We start from the raw sequence: 27,181 nt of genomic DNA, 5'->3' as shown, positions 1-27,181 counted from the left end.
CAGCATCTGTGCGTATCCCAACAGCTAAAACTGATGTTAACGTCTTACTTTGTCTTGCTTTTGTCTTGCTTTTGGACCGCTTCCTCTTTCTCTGCAAATTTAAACTAAACAGTGATTACTAAAAATTGTTATTCATTAAAAAGTCAGACCTCACAATCGCTCGGCCCTATTTTCTCTCCCTTCGTATCACTGCTCGGTCTACACAGCAGGCAGTGATACGAAGGGAGAGAAAATAGGGCCAAGCCATTGTGAGGTCTGACTTTTTCCTGGAGAACCATTTTGTGATGCAAATGTATTACTCTGTTGAACGCATATTGTTCTGAGAAGCAAAACGCTTTATTTTTTAAACCCCAGCCAACTAGCCGGACTACCTTCATCAACACCAAAACGAGGCTGGAACTCTGCTCACAGGATGCAGCAGGGGGTAAGAAGATGTTCAGAAATGATGTTGCTGATATGGGATGTCACACAGCTTCATGTCAAAAGAGGCGAACTGTCCCTTTAAGCACGTACAGGCTGGATATAACAGCTGAATTTTAGCTCCTTTCCTTTCCTGTTTATGTCCTCATCGTGCTTTGTGTGCGTGTTTAATTGTGTGCAAGTGTATTTAAGTATAAAAGCAAAACGGTCCCAAACATTACGGAGCCCTGAAACAGGGAGGACTGTGTATGAAAAGTGTTTGAAAACTGAAATGTTTCAAATTACTTTAAATGAAAGTCTGGAATGTGACTTTAATCACATCTGAATGGTTTGATTTTTAATTTTTCCACTGAGTAGCAGAGGGGGGGCTTTATGGAGGGCAGTGCATGTACAGTACATGCTTCTTCATAACAATTATTTGTGCATGAAATACTGTCAGTCACAAGAAAACGATGAACACTTTTCATAGCTGGAGGAGTCAGGTACTCACAGTGACTAAAGTATAACTCACTTTACATGTAGAAAAATGTACACATTGATATATACATACTGTATGTACTTGCTAACTTAAAGTGTGAAGCAGAGATCAGTCAGGAAAGCAAGAAAGGACAGACTGTGCCGTTGGTAACATTCCAGTCAGGGTTGAAGCAGCAGCTCTCTGTGAAGAAAAGCAGTTCTTGTAATGTCCACGCTTCAGAAGACCAGATTGGATAAACGAAGCAAACAAACAGTCTAAAGTTCAGCCTGTCTTAGAGCCTGATTCTTAATCCAAACACCAACAGAGGGGGGGGGGGTAATGTGCTACTAATCTACCGTTAATCTACTCCAGAGATTTCTTTGAAATTGTGTGAGAAAAAAAACAATAAAAAAAGTAACTAATCTTTGACTTAAACCAAGATGCACTAAAGGAATAAGGTGTGTTGTAGTGAAGACTCACATCATTAAAAGTTGAACTTTTAACACGACTGCTTCTGCACGGGTTGTATACAGCAGAGCCTCCAAACCTTCACAGTGCCTGAAACCCTTCAAACAAATCTAATCCGGAACAGGGCTTTAACTGCGGTAGACGTTTACATTACGGAGTGATAACACTGACTGGAATACACCGACTGCAATGCGATGCCTGCGCTGGACTCGCTTCATTAACTGCAAATGATGTAATGAGCCCGTATTAGCAGGTCTGACCCGGCTCGGCTGCTTTAAAGAAAGAGGTGCTGCGGTAGGAAGTGGATGGGTGAGCAGACCTCAGCTCGCACTTTCTTTCATCCAAAAATGTTGCATGTCGAGGAGAGTTTCTGAAGCTGGCAGGAATTCAGTTTTGCTTAGAGACACCGGAGTACAACAGATGTTTGCTGTCGTGTTAGCTTAAAACTGACCTCTCTGCTCCCTCAGGTCACTTCACATAAAAGACGGGACTTTTTCCCTTTGAAAAAGATGTTTTTCTCAGCCTGAATTTAGCATAAATATGAATAAAACTGGGCGTCGTGATGAATAACGCAACACTGAGCTCAGCGAGCACCTGGCAGAGAACAGAATGAAATGTCCCATTCTCCCTGAAAAAACAACACTTAGAACAGGTGTGAGAGCTTCACAGGCTTTCTAATTAATCATTACTCATTTCTGTGAGACATATTTAAATATCATTCATGATCACACCTTAGTGCAGCGACTGCCAACACTTTGTGCTCATGTGTGTCTTTGAATTAACACGAGATAATAAATGTAGAAATGATCTTGAAATGATAACTAATTAAGAGAAAGATTCACCTTACGTAACAGCAGAGGTGGGTAGAGTAGCCAAAAATTGTACTCAAGTAAAAGTACTGTTAGTTCAGAATAATATGACTCAAGTAAAAGTAAAAAGTAGTCATCCAAATTATTACTTGAGTAAGAGTAAAAAAAGTGCTTGGTGAAAAAAGGCAAGGCAACATGACGACCCCTTGCCCAGTGGTAGCTGAACTGGATTCAACGGGCACAGAAAATAGATGTTGGATGGACGGCTTATATAACGAGGCCCATAACAATGAAAAACAAACCTACTTAAGAGTACGTTAACACGTCTGAACCGCTCTCTGTTCAACCTAAAGACATCATTTTAAATTTTAAATGTAAATTTGATGAAGTGAGGGCTTTAATGACGTTTTAATTAACGGGCATCATGGGCGTCAATTGGGTACGGCAGCTGCCACACCTTGGCTCCAGGGTAAAATGGAAATGTTCGTTTTTCTTTTTTTTTAAATGAATTTATGGAATTACTCTGTGTCAATTTGTATTGATTATTCTATTATTAATACATATAAATGAACTACAAATGAAATTCTGAACAAAACAAACAATTGATCTAAGTATCCCTTTTGAAATGTGGTATCTCCCAGCCCCCCCTCCCTCCCACGAGATGACGGAGCCTGGAGGTCAAAGCTGATGTTATTAGTGGGATTTGTTGTTTGCTAATTAATGTAAAATATGAAAATTAAACAGAAAACTTTAGATTTATTCATCACCAAAAAAATGGGTCCAATGTTGCCCCAGTGGCGGAGGAAGGAGGCCCAGGTAGTGAAGGCAGGATTCAGGCTGTTAACACTTCAGCACCTCCGGCGCTAATGCTAATGCTAATGCTAATGCTAATGCTAACAGGGAGACAGAGACGAGTCCATAGTTATGTTAGCGAGTGTGAGTGAGACTGCATTTGCACACAGATAAGCTACATAGCAGACTTTTGTGGTGATTATTTGCTGGGCATGTATATTTATTGATTGATACTGTAGTCATGTGACTATAGTGACCTTAACATACCTTAGCTTTGGCTGAATTGACGCCGCTGACGGGCATGACGATGGTGTGACCTTCCAGGACTTGTGTGAAAAAAAAATTAATGGGTCTCCCTAACTTCAGCTCTCAGCCTCCTTGCCTTCGCCACAAGGATCTCATGATTAATGAGAGCTGCTCATCGTTAAAACAGCAATTTCTGGATTCACCACAACACAATCGTACGAGCATTTGCAAAACTCTGTCCATGCCAGCATGAAGAAAGAGGGTAAAAAGAAAAGAAAATATAGTTTTGAGAGGTGAAATGGAATCTAACTATTAAAAAATCATCTCCAATTATCAACGGTTTCAATACATGAGTGAAAACTTCCAGTAAGTGAAATTTCCACTGGCAGAGAAATGAAACATGACCACCAAGATGCACCGTAATCCTCCCTGATCACGCTGAGCTACAACTACAGTTATTTTTCCAGGGGAAATGTTCTTGGCTCACACGAGCTTTGCCTAATGGGGGGATTGATGTTGACAGATGTTAATGAATGCTGAGGAGTGCTAAAGAGGCTGACAGAGTTAGGGTAGAACGATCAGCAGAAGGTGAAAGTGATGAGATGCAGGCTGCAGGGAACCCAAAAAAGTATGGATGGATAAGTGAATCACTGAAAACAGCTTACGAGTTGAATGGAAATCACCTGTCGATGAAAGAAGCTCGTGGGTGGCCTGATAACTGATATCCCTCCAAACTTTCGGTGCTCTTATATTTGTTAATCACATCATTTGTTTAGATTTAGGCCACTTTTAATATCTGAGAGTCCGTGTCAAAGTACAGACTGAGGTTAATGTGCTGCTTTGTATACATTTAATTCATTTAAGTCATCCTCACACGAATGGGATTGTCACGGTTGTTTTCCGGTAGAAACATTGAAAACTGAGCAGAAAACTGTCAGGTTGGGGGGGTCAGGACTCGGATTTCAAAGGTAAGAGCAAGCTTGGTTTATTCTCAAAACAAGAGTCAAGAAAATGCGCAGCTGAGCCGGAAGACAAAACTAGATTGTGAAAAATACAACATGGCTTAGATAAAACAAAACAAAGAACAGGACTTGGTTATAAATGGGTTTGGCTTGGCTTGGTTATAAATGGGCTTGGCTTGGCTTGGTTTGACTTGGTTATACATGGGCTTGGCTTGGCTTGGTTATACATGGGCTTGGCTTGGCTTGGTTATACATGGGCTTGGCTTGGCTTGGCTTGGCTTGGCTTGGTTATACATGGGCTTGGCTTGGCTTGGCTTGACTTGACTTGGTTATACATGGGCTTGGCTTGGCTTGGCTTGACTTGACTTGGTTATACATGGGCTTGGCTTGATTTGACTTGGTTATACATGGGCTTGGCTTGGCTTGACTTGGTTATACATGGGCTTGGCTTGACTTGACTTGGTTATACATGGGCTTGGCTTGACTTGACTTGGTTATACATGGGCTTGGCTTGGCTTGGCTTGGTTATACATGGGCTTGGCTTGATTTGACTTGGTTATACATGGGCTTGGCTTGGCTTGGCTTGGCTTGACTTGGTTATACATGGGCTTGGCTTGATTTGACTTAACTTGGTTATACATGGGCTTGGCTTGGCTTGACTTAACTTGGTTATACATGGGCTTGGCTTGGCTTGGCTTGGCTTGGTTTGACTTGGTTATACATGGGCTTGGCTTGATTTGACTTAACTTGGTTATACATGGGCTTGGCTTGGCTTGACTTAACTTGGTTATACATGGGCTTGGCTTGGCTTGGCTTGGCTTGGTTTGACTTGGTTATACATGGGCTTGGCTTGGCTTGGCTTGACTTGGTTATACATGGGCTTGGCTTGATTTGACTTAACTTGGTTATACATGGGCTTGGCTTGGCTTGACTTAACTTGGTTATACATGGGCTTGGCTTGGCTTGGCTTGGCTTGGTTTGACTTGGTTATACATGGGCTTGGCTTGACTTGACTTGGTTATACTTGGGCTTGGCTTGGTTTGACTTGACTTAACTTGGTTATACATGGGCTTGGCTTGGCTTGGCTTGGTTTGACTTGGTTATACATGGGCTTGGCTTGATTTGACTTGGTTATACATGGGCTTGGCTTGGCTTGGCTTGACTTGGTTATACTTGGGCTTGGCTTGGTTTGACTTGACTTGACTTAACTTGGTTATACATGGGCTTGGCTTGGCTTGGCTCTGTTTGACTTGGTTATACATGGGCTTGGCTTGGCTTGACTTGGTTATACATGGGCTTGGCTTAACTTGACTTGGTTATACATTGGCTTGGCTTGGCTTGGTTATACATGGGCTTGGCTTGGCTTGGGAAAACAGGGTATGGTGAAATGAGAGCAGGAATTCACAACTGAAAGGGGAAACCTGGAAACTAAATACTGAACAGGGTGATTGGTAAATGAGTGCAGCTGAGAAAGGATGGACAGGTGAAGTGAATGAAACTAATGACCAGAACATGGGGACTGAGGGAAAAACAATGGCAAAACTAAAACATGGCAAGACTTAACTAAACATGAACTTAAAAACTAAGTCATGAAATAAACTAACACATGAAAAAACACAGAAGAACTGAAAACATGGGGAAAACTCCATGGACGTGACAAAAACCTGGCTGTGCAAAGAGAGGTCAGGCTTTTGCAAACCAACTCACGATCTGTCATCAGATACTGTCGATTGTTAAAAGATAAATATGGTGTCATGCTTTATCAATCAGTATGAACGTTCCGATCAAGATAATTTGTCCTCAATAGCGATCAGAGTGGTGTGAGATTGAATATCTGCCAGAATTGAGCATTTTCCCGCACACCATGAGTTCATTAAAGATATCAAAATCAAGGCCATGAATATGTGGGACGTGTGTAATGTGAACATTTACAGGCTTTTTTTACGTCCATAGTTAATAATAGTGTTATTCTTTGTAAAATGGATGCACATCAGGGAGGTCTCTGTGTGCACAGCTGGGGAGACTGTTCAGTGGTGGCAGAGAACCAGCGATGGGAACAGTCAGAGGGTCCGTGACCCCAGCATCACAGCTGTGGGTGAGCATAACAAGTCCATGGTGGGAGCGGACACTTCCGAACAGATGCTGGCAACAAACTCGGTGCACAGGAAAGTTCGAAACCGCATACTTCTCCTACTACTCCTACTACTCCTACTACTCCTACTAACTTTAACTTTATTTAAGTTCCCGGATGCATACTAGATTCTCTGAAATGTTGGGTATGCATCATGAGGTTACTACTCATACTCAAACTACCCAAGATGCAACGTAACGTGACGTCGCCGATCGTCATTTCCTGTCAAAACGGCAGTTTCAAGCTAGCTACAACGAGGGTAGGTTCATTTCCTGTTTTCAAAATAAAAGCACCAATTGTATGGTAATGGCTTTCCCTATCATAAAAGGCAACGGGTATTTTATTTTGTAAAAATAACCGGAAGTGCGTTGCTCACTGCGGCTAGCTTTAGTAGCGCCGAATTCGTGGGAACAAAATCGTAAACAGCCGGTATTTTGTCAGATTTTCAACACGTTGGGGATCTAAACGACTACTTTCTCACCTGAAAATGTTTCAAATGTTGCTAAAGTTTACAGAGTTTAGAGCTTTAGGGAAATCAGCTTCAGGCCGGCTGATTTCGGCTCGGGCAGGAGCGAAATGCATTGTGGGTAAATGCTCTGCATACTGTCTGATCGATGAGTATGCAGTATGTAGTAGGAAGTATGTAGATGTGTGAGGGAGTGTTCAAAAGTGCATTTAAGATTGTTTATAAGGAGAAACCTGATGAAAATTCAAATCCCCTTTTTTTTTTTTTTACTTTTCTTGTTATTACCCATTGTTTGAAGCTATAAAAACAGCTATAATTATAGTAGGTAAAGGGTTAAAGGCCTATGAACTTGATTTGCAGGTACTCCTGAACTTGTGTGTCATGGGATTACATTACATTACATTACATTACGGTCATTCTGCAGACGCTTTTATCCAAAGCGACTTACAATAAGTGCGTTCAACATCGGTAGGCAAAAGAACTTCAGGTCACAAGAAATCATAAGTGCATTTCCTTCTAATACCAAACAGCTAAGAGCAAAACTAGTGCTAGAGTAAGTGCGGTAAGTTAGGTACCGAGACAAATGGGAAATTTAGAAAACAAAGACAATTTAGGAAACAAATATGCTTCATATGATGCGAGGAGGAGGACCCGAATGAAGGAGGGTGATGGGAAAGTGTCAGAACTAAAACTTCATCAACGCAAAAAGCGCTGCCGAGGCAGGGAACAAAATAACAAGAAGAAGGCTAAATATTGGGAACCGTAAGACTCGAAAATGAGGCGTGACATAACCAGAACAACAAGGATATTTTACTGAATAAAGGAAACTGAAGGAGCTGATAAACCGATGGAAGAAATGACTGAATTCAAGGCAGGTGTGGATCATCATTCAGGGAACAGACTCAATAAGAAAAGCCCAAATTACAAACTTAAACCACAGACCATGAAATTGTGTGACTTTTGTCTGTCTGAGTGAGAGCTACGAATGTGAATTAGTTTATTTTGTGAGCTGAACTTTGGGACGACTCATGAGAAATGTGAACAGTAACACGGCATGAATGCGAGCCAATAAAGAAACCAGTACTAAAGTTATTAAGTTAAACCAATTACCGAGCTGTAAGAGTGATCACATCTGGCCAGGCACCTCCAGATGTGTGTTTACAGTTTGTTTTCACTCTTTGGGTAAATAAATGGAGGAAAACCTGCTCATGAAGTTGTTATTTTTACTTTTTTTTTTGTGAAAAGCTCAGACATCACAGAAAGGCTAAAGTTTAGTTTTAGAGTATTCATGGCACATATAGGCCTACTCGTCAAACAATTATAAATCCACCAACTTTAGTTCTGATCTCTCAGATTCCTGCTCACTGCTCTTCTTCTCTCCTTCCCTTTCAGTCTGTTCTCACACTGCCACAGCGCCTCTTTTCCCTTATAGATAAATGTATTCTCCTTTCAGCTGCCCCATTTTGTCCTGAAATGGTGACATTTATATATTTGTATCCAGCAGCAGTGTGAATGAAATCTGTTTTTTTCTGCATGAGATCCAGTCTGAGAAGTTTTAAAAAGTCAATTAAATTTAAAGGGCAGCAGTTAAAGCAGACACCTGATAGATAACTGGAGTGATTGACGTTTAGATGCTCGGAGAGGTTCAACCCCTCGAAGTCCTGTTTGCATGTAATGAATTTAGCCCTCTGAGTCTCTTCTGTTAAATGTCAAATCTGAGGGTTGATGATTGAAATGTGGCTGCTCAGCATGTTAGATGGTAAAAAAAACAGCTGTAATAAACCACGGAGGGTTGTTTCCTCACTGGGATGCTTTGCAATAAGATTTGATCCATTCTAATCGAACTAATTCCAATCAGTCACAGAATACATTTTAAAAGCCTGCTGATGGTTTACAAATCCCAGAACGGTTTAGGTCCAGAATCCATCTGTGATCTGTTCAGAGAATATAAAGCCAGCAGAGCTCTGAGATCCAAGGACTCAGGTCAGCTGGTCCAGTCCAGAGTCCAGACTAAACATGGAGAAGCAGCATTTAGCTGTTATGCTGCCAACAAGTGGAACAAACTGCCAGTGGAGATTAAACTTTCACCAAATGGAGACATTTTTAAATCCAGGTTAAAGACATTTCTGTTCTCATGTGTCTATGCATGAAATCTGCACGATATCTTTCAACTTATCTGGACTTTTGCTTGTTTTTAAATTCATTTAAATGATTTTATTTGTTTCTCTTTATATTCTTTTATGTATTTTAATGCTTCTTCCACTCCCTGCTGCAATGCTTTTATTTTATGTGAAGCATTTTGAATTGTTCTGTACATGAAATGTGCTACAAATAAACTTGACTTTGACTTTAATTTGAATATATCCATCCATTTTCTGAACATGCTTCGTGTAGTTCAGGGTCGTGGGAGGCTGGAGCCAACCCAGCGGCCTAATTTCTCCATGATCCCCACATAATGAATCATTGCACATTATTCTGGTCATCTACTAACTTCAGTCTCATGGAAACGTGTAAAATAAGCATAATAACTCCTTAACACCAACAAACAACAAGGTTTTCGTTCATCAACTGTTTCCATGAACAAAACGTGGATTTATTAATCCAAAAGTAATTTCAAGTTAACGTCAGACTGCCCAAACTATGTTTTTCTAACCTTAACTTGATTGTTATGGTGCTTAATTACAGCTGGAAAGTTTTTTGTCTAAACTGGAGCGAACATTGAGTGAAAGTATTTCACCTTGCAGGTGGAAAATTGAACATTTCTAACAAATGGAATCAGGGTTTCCTGCAGGAAGGCGTTGCATTTACTTCTCAGGGGATTAAAGTGTGACGCATCAACTTCTCCGTCCACCGAGACAAATCTGTTAATGCTTCAGTGAATGTAGTCTCACACCAGCACATGAGATGCTGTTAAAGAAGCTGCCAGTTTGGGTATTTCTGTGGCTTTAGTTATCCTTCAGCAACAGTTTTCCTCCACTATCTGCTCAGATCTTTCATTCATTCGATGCCTCGTCACCAGTGATGATTTGGACATTAGAAATGTAAAAAAAACTGAAGAATGCAAGGAAACCAATATTGTATTCTCAATAGAACATAGAAAACATATCATTGTTGATTGAAATCAGTACATTTTACTATTTCATGGAAAAATATTAGCTCGCTAAAGGGCTGTTTTTACAGCCAATCACATTACTGGCCTGCTGATAACCTAATTGGTTCTCCTCCATTCTTTTATTGCCCCGTTCTCCATTTTTGATACATGCTGCTGCCATTAAATTCAGCTAATATTTTCTATGAACCAATAAAATGTCTCATTTTATAACATTTGACTTGTTTTCTGTATTTTATTGTGAATTAAATATTTATATACATCGTTCTAACATTTTACACAGCGTCCAAAACCTTTCAGGGTTGTAGAAACGTACTTTTGTCCCGTGCAAACTCAGCAGTTCAGCTGAAAAACTCTAAGATATCTTTGAGTTGGGAAAATTCAGCACTTTTTTTAAGCATTTATTATTAGGGCTGGGCGAGTTAACTCGTTATTATCGCATTAACTCATTAATTATTTAACGCCAATGTTATCGCGCATTAACGCAGGTTTTATTATTTATTTTATTATTGTAAAAGTCTGCTGCTCACAGGCTTTTATTTTGTAAAAGTCTGTTGCTCACAGGCTTTTATTTTGTAAAAGTCTGCTGCTGTCTGCTGTGGAACAGGAAAAGAAAGTAATCGGCGGATCCACCAAACATGGAGAAGGGTACGGAACTTTTACTCGGCCATTTTCATTTTAAAGTTCTTCCAGACGGCGGAGTCGACAGAACCAAAGTCATCTGTAAACTCTGCCAAGTTGAATTGTCTTCTCAGCGTAGTAGTTCCAGTCTAAAATATCACTTAAAGGCAAAACACACAACTGATAGCAGCAAGTCATTCAAGGAAACAGACAGTGGAGCGAGGCTTCTACATAAAAACTACAGAAAGATGCTGATGTTAAAAGTGTGTTTGCACAACAAATGTTATGGCACTTTCATTCATATGGCAGCACATTTAAAATAAAGCTAAATGCTAAAAGCTATACACTACTTTTGGATTCATTTTTGGATTCTGCGTACAAATGCGATTAATCGTGATTAATCAGGGAAATCATGTGATTAATTAGATTAAACATTTTAATCGCTGCCCAGCCCTATTTATAATCCATTCAAATGCTACTGAAGCTTAAACTAAAAAAGGCACATTCTGTGCATGTGCAATGATGCATTACAGAGACAAAAATGATGTGAGTAAGAACAACAAAAGTTAAATAGAGAGAACAAAGCCTGGTGCTCTGTTCACTGTGGAGCTATAAGAAACCAGCCTCCCTTTGAAAAGCAGCCAGTGAGTCCCGTTCCTCTGGGATGCTGAGGAGAACATATTTTCATCCCTGACATTTAGCGGTATTAGCTCATCATATTAAACACCCTGCTCATTTCATATCAGCTCAGCACGACAGCAGGCCGAGCTGTGCAGAACTTACAGGTCGCTCAGCATCCTTTTAAATTAAAGTTTCGGCTTAAGTTCAACACGGAGGATCTGTTTAATCTCACCTGCTCTTATAAGTGTGCGCTGGCCTTTCTCCCATTCTTCTCTGTCACTTCCGTTATCCCACCCAGTCAGACTAAGCTCATTCTTCTTCCTCTGTGATATTTTGGCCTGCTTTTGTTTAGCCTGATCCATCCTCAGGCTGCCTTTTTAGAACAACCCTCCTTCTCCTCCTCCCGTGCCCAAAGCTGCTCGTCCCAGTGGGCACCGGCTGGTCACTGTGGCTGCAGGTGGGGAGAGGAGCTTCTGGTTTAAGTCAACACATATCGGTTCACGGTTTCACCCTGACTGGATGACAGATGTCAGTTATGGGTTGACATACTCCGATGCTCAAGTTAAGAGGTGAAGCGGCTCGTCTCACTCCACCTCTGTTCAGGTGTGGGCCTTTTCCTTTAAACAGATCGTCTCTTTGCCAGAAAAGATTAAAGTTCTCGATGAAATGAGGTCCTCTGGACTCACAGACTTTGGACAGCCATGTGTTCAACTGAAGCAGCCGGCTGAATTTGTTGATCCTCCTGTCGATGTTTGGGAGAGGTCCACTTATGAATGTTGGTATTGTCACTTTATCAAGACTCTCAAACAGTTTCTCAAAGTCTTTTTTTAAGATTTCAGACTGATTCTCTCTGATGTCCACTGCACCCACGTGCACAATCAGCTGTTTCACCCCTTGGTGTTTTGCCAGTACCTCAGGTAGTAATCTTGTGATGTCAGAGACAGTGGCACTTGGATATAACCATTCTGTTTATGTTTATATTAGATATGGCTCCGTCTCTGCTGCTTTGTACCGTCTCTCTGTCTGTTACACTCAGTCACATTTGGCTCTGACAGTGGAAAAAATCTGTTTGTTAACTTTATTCCGGGTGATGTTACATGTCCTCTGTTGATACCAACAGTTTGACGATTCTTCGGCTTAGCACCAAGTCCGTCATACGTGTCTTTACAGAGTCTTGGAAAAGACACAGTCTCATTTAGCTTTAAGTTGGAGGTAGCAGTCTTTTCACCCTTTCCTTTGGACTTCTTACCACTGGATTCCATTGGGAGCGTTTCATGAAGTCCCATTTCAGTTTCTAAGGCAAAAATCCTTACTTGTAGCGCACACATTTCTTGTTGATATATCCGACAGCTTTCACAGGGCATGTTGAAAGGATTGTAGTCGCTGGCTCGTCAGATGAATTGTAAAAAGAATAAAAATTATAAAAAAAATAAATAAATTAAAAAAAGTCTTGGTTCACTTAAAATAAAAATAATAAAATTATATCCAAGACTTGTGGAAAGAAGTAAAATGATTTAAAAAGCAAATAAAGCGATAAGCAGCAGGAGGAAGCAGAGACACGTCTGCACTCTTCAGAAGCAGAGTTAAAGTCTTATCTGTTAAAGATTATCTGGTGCCATCTTACTTTGGAACGTGCTGCCTGATCAAGGTTTTCTGTCTGAGTGTTTCTGTCAGTCATCTCGGCCCCAGATGTGGTGAGATTACACAATCAGTGATGAGGAGGGAAAGAAATGTGAGACTCTTATGTCAATAACTCTGCTTCAGTGACATCTGACAGACAAGCCTATGAAGAGCTACTGCCTGAAGGACCCATAAGGCACCAATGTTTTATAAATGTTATGTCTGTGTGTAACTGCATGTGTCACTCCAGCGTTATGTGTGGTGACAACAATGTCTGTGAAGCAGCTGGTGCTTCATGACACGCGTTTCAAACCTGTGACCCGGCCTTATGATGCTGTCCTCAGTCTGAATCCTGAGGCAGTCTGATGCTGTTTTGTGTCAGAATGGTGGCGTGGCGTGTGAAGACGGTGAAGGTGCAAGGCTTTCCCAAAGACTGTGAGAAACCAGAGAGCCTAAATACTGTGGGAACTCATGAGTGAATGGATGCAGCTGAGAGAACTTACAGGTGAAGTGAATGAACTAATAACCTGAACACGGGGACTGAGGAAACTATGGCAAAACTAAAAAACTAAACATGAACTTAAAAACTAAGGCTGTGTTCAAAACCGCATACTACATACTCATCGATCAGACAGTATGCAGAGCGTTTACCCACAATGCATTTCGCTCCTGCCCGAGCCGAAATCAGCCGGCCTGAAGCTGATTTCCCTTAAGCTCTAAACTCTGTAAACTTTAGCAACATTTGAAACATTTTCAGGTGAGAAAGTAGTCGTTTAGATCCCCAACGTGTTGAAAACATGACAAAATACCGGCTGTTTACAATTTTGTTCCCACGAATTCGGCGCTACTAAAGCTAGCCGCAGTGAGCAACGCACTTCCGGTTATTTTCACAAAATAAAATACCCGTTGCCTTTTATCATAGGGAAAGCCATTACGGTACAATTGGTGCTTTTGTTTTGAAAACAGGAAGTGAACCTACCCTCGTTGTAGCTAGCTTGAAACTGCCGTTTTGACAGGAAATGACGATCGGCGACGTCACGTTACGTTGCATCTTGGGTAGTTTGAGTATGAGTAGTAACCTCATGATGCATACCCAACATTTCGGAGAATCTAGTATGCATCCGGGAACTTCTCGCTTACTCAAATTTGCATACTAACTCAGAAAGTTAATAGGAGTAGTAGGACTAGTAGAAGTATGGTGTTTGGAACACAGCCTAAGACAGGGGTGTCCGTGGCGTAGTGGGTTGAGCAGGCGCCCCATGTACAATAGGCTATAGTCCTCGCTGCAGCTGGCCCCGGTCCAAGTCCTGCATCGGACGGCCCTGTGCTGCATGTTGTTCCCCCTCTCTCTGCCCCCCGCTTCCTGTATCTCTCCACTGTCCTATCCAATGAAGGCATAAAAAGCCAAAAAAAAACTAAAACTAAAACATGATAAAACACAAAAGAACTAAAACACGGGGAAACCCGTGGACGTGACAGTTTTGCTCCTCAACTGTTTGCCTAACGATGCATCCCAGCCTTCGAAAAGATGCCTTACAGGATGAATGCTTTCACACAAAATTCAGTAAAAATTCAACCCTAACTGGTTCTTTGCAAAACAAAAAATCAGAGACTTGTGAAACAATTGTTTTATAGTATTCTTTTTGTTTGTTTTTAAGCTGTAAACAATTCCTTTATCTCCTCCTATGCACATCACACTCAGCCTCCACCAGCCTGCTGCGAACATGGAGAGGTACAGTAAGCTCGATCATTGGTGCAGCTTTACATGCAGGAGCAGGTGGTTTTATGAAGATAAGCAGCGTTACAGTAGCTGGCCTCCTCGGGTCTTTTACAGTGTGCTTTTATTCTTTTCCATTGTATGCTCGTGTGTTTTTTGTTGTGTGTGCGTATAAAGCCTAATGAGCTCTGCAAACTGGCATGGTTAAAAGTTACATTTTTAATGTGTTTTTCCTCTAAAACAGATTTCGAAATAACAAAATAAAAACTTACCCCCGACACAACTTCTTTTTAAAGTGTTGCTGGCATCAAATTCAAGATAAACACATACTGTAGGGACCATTTGTCCATAAAAAAAAACAAATTAAACTTAAACCAAACCAAATCAAAAGGCCACTGATGCATCATGGGAGATGTGGTTTAACGCAGGCAAAAGAAGATGAATGTCCAAGATGAATTCTTGCGTTTTCTGATGATTTATTTCAAAACAATAAAACAAACAAAAGAACAAAGAAAACCTGCTGCTCTCTCCTTTTCCCTGGTAAAAAACCCATCGGCCCACCCAGGTGCATGCTGGGACTCCAGGTGCCCAGTGTGACCCAATTACCAAAAAAATATTCTGAACAAATAACTAACAAAGAATATTAGCAAAAAATGTAATCTAGATAAAGCACTGAAATTAATCAAATAAAGTTACTCATAATTAGCAAATTAAATTTACAACTAGAACCAAAAAACAAAAACTAACTTCACAAATAGCTCCTACAGATATTACAGAACTTCGTTTCCCAGTTTCAGCATTCAGTCTGCTGTCTGTACTGTTTTCAGCTAAAAAAAAAAAGGTTTAAATAAACTGTAAATGACTGCGTTCTGTCCGTAACATCCAAACTTTTATAGAAAAATTAATCTGAAGCCCAGATTCAATGAGTATGATCTGTTCCGTCTCTGTTCTTCTGCAATAAGCACGAGTTGTCCTGCTTCTTTTTCTCCTCATCACTTCTCACACCTCCAATCTCTGAATCAGTTTCTCAAATCACTTCACGCATCCAATAATCGTTTTATCTTTTTATCTCTTTAAGCTTTCTCTGAGCAAATTATTCTGTTGTCCACTGCTAAGATCTCATAGTCAGTCTGCCTTCTCAGATTACCTTGCATGGAAACATCGCCTTATCTTGGGTATCCAAGGCGTCTCTCAGCCATGTCAGTCATCTCCATCATCTACTCCCAGAGCAGCAACATTTAAACTGTAGGGAGTCCTTCCTTTATCTGGGACTCATCACAATGTTCTGCTCTTAATTATCTCTTATTGTAAGAGCGTTGTGGGTTTTAAGAGTAGTTCTGATGTACGGTTGAACCGTAAATATGACACTTTTTCTTAACTTCAATGGATTAGGGAAAGATGAAAGGGGGGATTCAGAAGGACTGAGGAAAAGTTATATGCATCTAAGAAGGGATGCAGCTGATACTGAAGTGAATAGGCCAGTTATAGAGACGAATATGGAGCAGAAAGCTACAGTTAAGTGGCCTAGGGCAAATAGTTACAAAGAATGGGAGGGAGTCGATAAAGATTTCTCGATAATAGAATAGAATAGAAATAGAAAAATACTTTATTCATCCCCCAATGGGGGAAATTCAAATTAGTCAAGTAGCTCAAAAACTGATTAATATTTACGATGATTGTATATTAACAACAACAATAATACCAATTCTAATAAAAAATACTACTACTAACTAATAATAGTAATAATAATAATAATAATAATAATAATAATAATAATAATAATAATAAATGATTAAATAAATAAATAAACAAAAATAATAAAATATATATATACTTATATATATATAAATATAAAATATTACGTAGGTTAGGAGGAAATGCAAGCGATAGGCTAGAGAAGGTGGGAGATTAAGGCAACAAAGTCAGAGGTGGAAGAGTATCTAAGAAATACATATTCATATCATATTACCCCCTACCCGAACCAGGGTTTGCATCCCCGCCCCGCTGTGACTGGTGTGCAGTTGGTGAGAGGCTGGGGTAGCTTGTGGTTGTGGAAAAAAAAGATGGTTGTTGTTAGGGCGATACTATTCTAATATACTCATACTCGTTAAAGTTAACCGATACCATGAATTGAAAAAGGTGGCTTTTAATTTTTGTTGTATTCTTTTGTGGCGAGGGGAGATGTCGAGCTCATCAGGAACAGTGTGGTTAGGCTAGTGAGACTGAAACATGTCTTCCAATTCATTGCATTTTTTTTGTGGTAGAAGTATCGGCATCGGTAAGTACTCAGATCCAAGAATCTGTATCATATCGGTTTGAGCAGTGATGGCTGGCATTAGGGGAGTGACTCTGGGACGCCAGTGATCACTCTCTAGCCTCCTGGAGGTGTCGTGGGCCCAACTAGACGAAATACTGATGAAAGGAGGTTCCCACTTCTTATGTTGTGTCACAGCGGCTACAGCCGACCATATATGTCTTATTATTTGATTTAACATGAAATATTACTGCATCTACAAGTCGGGCAGATTAAGAAAGGATAGAAAAAGACTCAAAAAGGCAAATATAATGTTGCCTTTAGTTGCTCAGACTTGCTTTTCTGTAGATGAGGCTTGGATAGTATGGCTGTTAGAAAATAATAAGAGCGTGAGAAAGAGTTATTACAAGATTAAAAGATGTTCAGCGTTTCCTGTGCTGAAGGACGGAAAACATTCTTAACATTTAGAGACTTTAATCAGCTCTCATCATGGCTGCTTTCATGGCTAATTTCTCCCAGTCAGGAACCTCCTGACCGCATCCTGTGGCTGACAGGAACATTTAAAAACTCACACCTACGTCGAACAGTGATTGGGCAGTTGTGCAGACCTGTCAAACTGAGCAGGGTTTGAGCAGAGCTGGACAGGAGATGTGAGGAAACGGGGATAAAATTGTATAAATTAGATCGAGTCTGTCAGTTATCCCACATATTACAAGCTAAAGTTTCTCAGTTTAACAGTGGCGGGACTTTTCTTAAGCTATTATCTTCATTTTTGTCTATTTATGTCATGAAAATATCTGTATTCAGATTATACTAAATACTTGGTTTATCTGCATTATATTCTTTTCTGTCACCTCTTATAAAACCCATTCAGATTTAGCTTGAAATTGATGATTTTAGGGGGTTCGGATGAGATAAAAAGGATGGATGGACTAATTAACAGCAAAAATGTGATGTGTTCATATCTGAATGATGCATTTAATCGTGTTTACACCCTCAACATGCTGGTTCAATACTTAAGAAGTGACTTTATTCTTCAAACAGCTTCACCAACAGGTCAGAATTCTCTGGCACCCAGTTATTGTCCTCATAATAAGATAATAATAAGATATTAAGGTAACTTTTTGTGAGCCACGGAAGGAAAATGTAAGTTTTACCCCAATAAGGATTTTGTTTGGGAAGACGGCCTCCATCATTGTATCGTGGCTATAAATAAAGGCCATTAGATGGTGGTTAAGCAGTGCCAGGAGTCATGAATTGTGCTTCTAAAGCTCAGTGGATCTCCCAGACAGAGATTGGAGATTTTCTTCTGGGCAAGAAAACAAGGAAACCTTTTCTTTTTCCTCTCTGCTTTTAAACAGGAGAACTTCATCCATCTTTAATCTTGGTTCAGGGAGGATTTTTTTTTACAATAACAAAAGGTATTGTGATGCTCAATCTAACAGATAACATCTTCAGCATAAATCCGCGGCTCTGTTTTATGTCTGTGCACAGGCTTTTTTTTTCCATTTCCTCGAAGAAAACCTTGTTTCATGCAGAATGGAAACAGAGCTCCAGATTAATAACTGATGTACACGAGTGCAAAAACATCTTCAAGAGCAAATGTTCAGGGCGACACTGCTGCTTCAGTAGTTTCACCATCTTTCAGTACCTGCTGCCTCCTTTGCTGTGATGTTTCTGCCTCAGAGATGACAATATTTCAATATATTTCAATATTTATACTGAAAGGCTTCGTGTTTTTGGCTGAGTGGATCGCAGGGCTGACTGTCAGACGTGTTCACACTCACAAAGTCAGTTTAGTAGAGATGGGATGTTCGGCTCTTTATTTAGGATCTTTTGTAGCCTATATTTTACCTTGACTTTGCAAAAAAAAACATGGTTTATGTGTGGAAAACCCTTTTGCTTTCAGTGTTTTTATGAGAGACCTTATAACTGCCTAATTGTGTGCATTTATTCTCTGACTAGATAGATAGATAGATAGATAGATAGATAGATAGATAGATAGATAGATAGATAGATAGATAGATAGATAGATAGATAGATAGATAGATACTTTATTGGTCCCAAAGGAAATTCAAGCATCCAGTAGTAAGACATAATAAAGCAATAAAAATGTTTATACAATTATAAACACTTTAAAAACAATCTAAGAATTTAAAAATTTAAATTTTAAAAACAGTTTAAAAATATAAAGTGACCAGTGAAGTAAGACGAAAACCACTCTTACATTTGTTTATTTCAATTAAACTTTTTTATTGCACAAATTAACAATAAACTTCAAACAAATCCACAGAACAGAACCAATGGAGGATTTTTCTTCAGGGGCACCTCGATGAGATCCTTGTTAATATGTTTTGTGTTAATGCAATAAAAAACTGACCCTAAACCCAGAAGAATCCACACCACCCTCTTTTTAACTGACCTGTTGCCAGTTAAGCTAATTAGTTTTTATGTGTTCCATCTGGGTTTTGTTTGATTAATTTAAGTCATTTTTAAAGTCTCTGTTGCTTCTGATCCAAATATATGAGCCCATCAAAAAAGAATCCCAAATTTTTAGTTAAAGCAGTAATATTATCTTCGCGTTATTTACAACTAAATACAGAATTTAAATAATTAGAAAATACTTGTATTCAACTCAAAGATTTACTCTCAGAAATAAACATTCACCATTCCTGTAATTCAGGATGGTCCAAAATTAACGTATATTTCAGCTCGGTTGTTATTTTCTTCATGATGAAGCAACTGTTTAAATGATTTTATTAAGAATTACAGAGTCTGACACCAACACCTGCCTGAAAGTTGCCCGAGGCCACTAAGAAGCATCATGTCAACAAGATATTTAGTGTTTTCTCTGCCAGTTACTGAGAAAATCACCTAATTTAGACCCAAGCCACAGTAAAACCTTCCTCCTTTCACGTATTAAAACTGAATTTCTATTAATACTAACCAAGAATTTGTATGTTCCATGCTGCTTTTATTCATTAGTATAAAACAATTAGGCTGTATTTTACAATCTATAGTTTATTTTCCTCTCACCATGAGTGGAATTATTAACATTAATTAGCATGCAGGCTGCTTATCAGGGGTCCTTTTCTTATAGAAAGTCTGCTTTTTAAAACAAACCAAAGTTCCCCTGTAGACTCTGAGACCTCTGTGCACAGGACCTGTACAGCAATCAGTCAAACTGAAAACATATGAGACCTTTCAAACTAATTATCTACAGTTTAAAGGGATTTAAAAAGAGAATTATGCCAAGTTAAAAAGGTAACTCAATTAGACAATAATAGAAAAATAGATAATATGGATAAAAATAGGAAATAATAATAAGATAATAAAATAAAAAGAAAATAGATTAATGAGGTTAGTCCATTTATTTCCAGATGTAAGAGGATCAACGTGCCATTGTGAGAAACTAGTAACTGTGGAATTTGTCCACTTTTCAACATATTTGAACAAAGACTGCATAATTAAAACTAAAATCCTTACTCTGAATATCTGAACTTCTATACTGCTCAGAAATAGCTTGAAATGCAGAACACAGAGGAGCAAACAGTGTGTCTGAGGCTGGCGTCCCGCTGAGCTTTGCAGCAACAGCATGTAAATCTGAGTCATCAGCTCGTTCCAATCATCATCTCACTGCGTGGAAAAATGGGAAAATTAGAAATGCAATAATTCAGCTTCCTACCTTTTACCACCTACACGGTCCAGATGGTGTTTATGAAGACAAAATACTTCTGCAGACTGCAGAACTTTTTGGGAAAAAGTCAGAGCAAGTTCAGCTGCTGAGACGGAGACGGGAAAGGCCTCAGACTGGAAAGCTCCTCTTACCCGACACTCAATCACACGTGGAACTCTGGCCTTTGTCAAACTCGGATCCTCCTCTCCCTCGGCTCTTTAGAGCAAATGATTGCTCCGAAGAATGAAAATATTTACCTGACTGGGAAAACTGAGGAAGATGAAATGGTGGTTCGTGTAATGGGTGAAACGGGAGATGATTTGAGACCACGGTCCGGGGGTGGGCGAAATTACACTCAGGAAAGGTGGAGAAATATAGTGAAATACGTTTTCTGAAGTAACAAAAAGTCTCTGCCACTGCAGGAGATGGAGAAGTTTGATGGATCTGTCCTTCAGTTGAACTTTAACCCAGGCCTGTGTGCGTGTCTCAGTGCACTGTGCTCTAAATGTTTGATTAGATTCGGTGTTTTTTTTCAGTGCATTTAAAACACTGACGTTCTAAAAGATTCAACGCTCAAGATTTAAGATTCTGTTTTATTAAATATGTTCAAACACTCGTCTTGTCACTTGTGCTATCGGCTCCATCTGAACCAAGGTGGTTGCATGATGTCACCCCCGCCCCTTCATGAGGAAACAAACCATTTTAAAGGCCAAAAAAGGAGCAACAACACCAAAGCCTGACCTAAAAGATCCTGACAGAAAGGCTTCATGTCTCAAATAGAAGATGGGTTTGGTACCGCATACTACATACTACATACTGCATACCGCATACTGCATACTACATACTGCATACCGCATACTGCATTCTACATACCGCATACTGCATACTGCATACTGCATACTGCATACTACATACTGCATACCGCATACTGCATACTACATACTACATACTGCATACTTCATACTACATACTGCATACTACATACTGCATACTGCATACTGCATACTACATACTGCATACCGCATACTGCATTCTACATACCGCATACTGCATACTACATACTACATACTGCATACTTCATACTACATACTGCATACTACATACTGCATACTGCATACTGCATACTACATACTACATACTGCATACTTCATACTACATACTGCATACTACATACTGCATACTGCATACTGCATACTACATACTACATACTGCATACTTCATACTACATACTGCATACTACATACTGCATACTGCATACTACATACTGCATACTGCATACTGCATACTACATACTGCATACCGCATACTGCATACTACATACCGCATACTGCATACTGCATACTGCATACTACATACCGCATACTGCATACTGCATACTGCATACTGCATACTACATACTGCATACTGCATACTGCATACTGCATACTACATACCGCATACTGCATACTGCATACTACATACTGCATACTGCATACTGCATACTGCATACTACACACTGCATACTACATACCGCATACTACATACCGCATACTACATACTGCATACTACATACCGCATACTACATACCGCATACTACATACCGCATACCGCATTCTACATACTGCATACTACATACCGCATACTACATAGCGCATACTACATACTGCATACTACATACTGCATACTACATACTACATACTACATACTACATACTGCATACTACATACTGCATACTGCATACTGCATACTACATACTGCATACTGCATACAACATACTGCATACTGCATACTGCATACTACATACCGCATACTACATACTGCATACTGCATACTACATACTGCATACTACATACTGCATACTACATACTACATACTACATACTACATACTGCATACTGCATACTACATACTGCATACTACATACTACATACTGCATACTGCATACTGCATACTGCATTCTACATACTGCATACTACATACTACATACTGCATACTACATACTGCATACTACATACTACATACTGCATGCTACATACTGCATACTGCATACTGCATACTGCATTCTACATACTGCATACCGCATACTGCATACTACATACCGCATACTGCATACTGCATACTGCATACTGCATACTACATACCGCATACTACATACCGCATACTACATACTGCATACTACATACCGCATACTACATACCGCATACTACATACCGCATACCGCATACTACATACCGCATACTACATACCGCATACTACATACCGCATACTGCATACTACATACCGCATACTACATACTACATACTACATACTGCATACTACATACTGCATACTACATACTGCATACTGCATACTACATACTGCATACTGCATACTGCATACTACATACCGCATACTACATACTGCATACTGCATACCACATACTGCATACTACATACTGCATACTACATACTACATACTACATACTGCATACTACATACTGCATACTGCATACTACATACTGCATACTGCATACTGCATACTGCATTCTACATACTGCATACTGCATACTGCATACTACATACTACATACTGCATTCTACATACTGCATACTACATACTGCATACTACATACTACATACTACATACTGCATACTGCATACTACATACTGCATACTGCATACTACATACTGCATACGGCATACTACATACTGCATACTGCATGCGGTGGTGGCATAGCGGTTAAGACACATGCCTTTCAGACATAGTACCCTGGTGAGCATGGGTTCAAATCCCAGCTGCCACCGTTGTGTCCTTGAGCAAGGCACTTAACCCGAAGTTGCTCCAGGGAGACTGTCCCTGAACTAATTGATAGTTGATAATTGTAAGTCAGCTAAATGCATAAATGTATGTAATGTACTACATACTGCATACTCATCGATCAGACGGTATGCAGAGCGTTTACCCACAATGCACTTCGCTCCTGCCCGAGCCGAAATCAGCTGGCCTGAATCTGATTTCTCTTAAGCTCTAAACTCTGTAAACTTTAGCAACATTTGAAACATTTACAGGCGAGAAAGTAGCCGTTTAGATCCCCAACGTGTTGAAAATCTGACAAAATACCGGCTATTTACAATTTTGTTCCCACGAATTTGGCGCTACTAAAGCTAGCCGCAGTGAGCAACGCACTTCCGGTTATTTTCACAAAATAAAATACCCGTTGCCTTTTATCATAGGGAAAGCCATTATGATACAATTGGTGCTTTTATTTTGAAAACAGGAAGTGAACCTACCCTCGTTGTAGCTAGCTTGAAACTGACGTTTTGACAGGAAATGACGATCGGCGACGTCACGTTACGTTGCATCTTGGGTAGTTTGAGTATGAGTAGTAACCTCATGATGCATACCCAACATTTCAGAGAATCTAGTATGCATCCGGGAACTTCTCGCTTACTCAAACTCGCATACTAACTCAAAAAGTTAGTAGGAGTAGTGGGAGAAGTATGCGGTATCGAACACAGCCATAGAGTTTAAATAAAGAAACAGGGATGTCTAATGGCTTTGGGCACAGTTAGGACTGAACTATTAACACAGGGAGCAGATGACTGATGTTTGGAGTTCTGTGGGTCTCACCACTCTGTGTTGTAAATCTCTAAACTCTATCAAAGTACTTCTTCCCCTTCTACAATTTAGTCTAGTTATAGCCCCCATTTATCTATGAGTAACTCAGCAGTTTAGTCCTCAGTATGTAATATATGTGTATCACACGATCAACTGTAAATGATGCTTAAATCCAAGAAAACATTGAGATTTGGTCTAAAAACTTCAATTTCACTCCCTTTGAGTCACAACAAATATTTAAAACAATGTAATTTCAATGTTTTCTAAAGAAAAGTATTCATAAAGTACACCATAAAGGGGGCAGTTTGATATGTAAATGTGTAACAACAAATTAAATTTACTTCTGTCGACTGCTGGAACCTCATGTATGGCGTGAACACAGAATATATCTGGAGCCACCTGGAAAACAACATAAAGAGCTGAGCACGTTGCATTGACTCAATGATACAACCCACCCGAAAGATTAATTTTAATTAAAAACTGCCAAAGGGCCCTTTAGTTTCGTGTTATCAAATATTAGCTGCAACCTAAATCCATTCTTATGGCTTTTTATGCAAGTTTGCTCAACTTTTACCTTTTGAAGTGAAGCAATACTTTGTTTGGAGACGTGACATCAAATGAAATTCTTCTTATTAGCATTTTCCTAGCATTGGGAGCTGGGACCTATTCTAGTCTCATACTCACTTTAATCAGTTTTGTATACGGACATTTCTTGCATATCATGCAAGTGTTGAAGCAGAGAAAATTAAAATGATGCCTGCAGCATCCCAACAAGCACATGAAGAAGCTTCTTTTGTTTGTTTTAGGTATGCAAAGGATGAACATTTAACTCACAATGGAAGCCCCCAAAATGCAAAAACACCAGTCTTAACACATTGAATACCGGCGGTTTTTACAGAATTATGTCGTAGAATCCCAGCGTTCTAAACCATTTTTTGACGTTTTTTGTACAGTCACAGCATATTATGTGATAGGGCCACTGAAACATGTTATGGCTACTGTTTTACGTGACTTGGGAGTCAATGTGTTAATATTGGAAAACTTTCTTTACGCAGGAGGTGAGAAAATTAGCTCCAATTTCTGTAATTATATGTTGAAATAATGGGAAGACGAAGCTGTTTGAACCATACATGCTCTCCCGTTGTTTAGGGCACTTCAGCTGCAGGCGATGGGGTTATGGTTCATTTCCAGGGACACAGCATTATAAAGATGTTTTATTTCTCATATTTGTTTCTGCAAAGCAGTCCGTACTGTACTAGAGTCTGGCTGATTGATCACATGCTTCATTTGAACTTTTTCACAGTCGTTTCAAACTCTCTGGCACAACCAAAGCTGTGAGTTAGTGCGATGTGGCCACTTCTGACGGGGATCTAACATCCACGACCAAAGATGCTGCCAGATTATTTTAGTATTGAACGAAACAATTTAACAAAAGCAGCACTAAGCAGGTGTGAATTTGTGCATAATCCGCGATAGCAAAGACACGACAGGTGTGAATTTGTCAGAGGTGTGGACTCGAGTCATGAATTTGATGACTTTAGACTCGACTTGACAAAATCTAAAAAGACTTGTAACTCGACTTGGACTTTAACATCAGTTACTCGTGATTTCACTTGGACTTGATCCTTTAAAACCATAATTTTAGTCGTAAGAATACATCAAGGACCTTTACATTTACTTTGCACATATATATTTGCACATAAACATATTTATTTTACTTACTTCTGCATATGCCACTTTACTTCTGATGTCAATGTCAGAGACTTTGTATATATATATATATATATATATATATATATATATATATATATATATATATATATATATATATATATATATATATATATATATATATATATATATATCCACATTGTACTGTCACTCTGTTTACCGGTTACTATAGTTTATTTTTGCTGTGTATTAAAGTGTTAAGTTAAATGTTACCGCTGCACTATTGAGTCTGAGAGAAACGTAATTTCAATCCTGTGTATGTCCTGTACGTATACAGATTTGACAATAAAGTTGACTTTGACTTTTTGACTTTTGACTTGAAAAGACTTGCTACTTTCCCCAAACCCAAAGATTAAAAAGTATGTTGACAAGGATGCTCTATCTCTATTTTCACAATATCCAATCAAATTAGATCCACGTTGTTTTGATCTGACAGCATCCAACTAATCAAATTACAGAACAACCAATGAAGAGGAACAGAGAACAACGCGCCAGTAGAAAAAAATGATACCAAAGGTAGTTTAGTTTGGGTATAAAAACTACGAGATGGGAACTAACTACAAGTTAAATCCTGTATTTATCAGGTGGATTCTCACAGTTCTCAGTCTGGCTTTTATTCTTCTGAACTGTCTGCTTATGTCTTCATTGTTTTGTTTTTGCCTCTCGTTCAGTAGATTTATAGATTTTTGTGTGTTTTCAAAATGCTTTCAATAGGTGAACTTTAAATATTCTGTTCATTGCTGTCACGAATGTCAGAAAACCCAGGACACTATCTTTTGAAAGGCCTTTATTCTGACATATAGTCATATTTGACCTATAAAACTCTGTCATGCTTTGGCATGAAAATCTATCCCAGGAAGTGGAGCTCAGCATGGGTGGATATTCCATTTCAGAGGGTCTGAGAGCAAGTGTTGGGCAGACAATGCTGCTTCAATCGTCTTCTCATCGTTCAATATGCACTCGGCCAAGTTCAATTTGATAAACAGATTAGTTCACTCATCAATGTGAGCTTTTTTCCTCAGTAAGGTTAGTTTTTACATGACTTTGAGAGAGTTTATAACACCTCTCGTTGCAATTCTTCGTACTTCGGCACTTTGCAGCTTGGAACATGTATAAAAAAGAAAATGTATGTACGTATTTGTACATACAAAAGAAAGAAAAAGAGAAATTAAAAAAATTTAAATCACATAAAGTGCTAATACATAATACAAAACACTGCACATTGTTGGAAAAAGGAATGGGAAGAAGTACAATACTTTTTTAGTTTCCCACCCCTTTTTAATTACTCTTCTTGTAAATATAAATGTAAATATATATATATATATATCATATACTAATTAAATTACAATATAACAATTAACCCTATTCTATTCATATATTTATCCCACTTCCTCTTCCATGAACTTGTTTAAAAATATTTTTTTGTACCTTTTTTTAAACAGAATTATATTTGCACTTTGTTTTATTTGTTTTATTATTAGTTCCACAGAGTCGCCCCACATGAGTC

The sequence above is a fragment of the Odontesthes bonariensis genome, chromosome 13 (genome assembly GCF_027942865.1).
Source record: "Odontesthes bonariensis isolate fOdoBon6 chromosome 13, fOdoBon6.hap1, whole genome shotgun sequence".
NCBI lineage: Eukaryota > Metazoa > Chordata > Actinopteri > Atheriniformes > Atherinopsidae > Odontesthes > Odontesthes bonariensis.
This window is presented reverse-complemented; position numbering follows the sequence as displayed.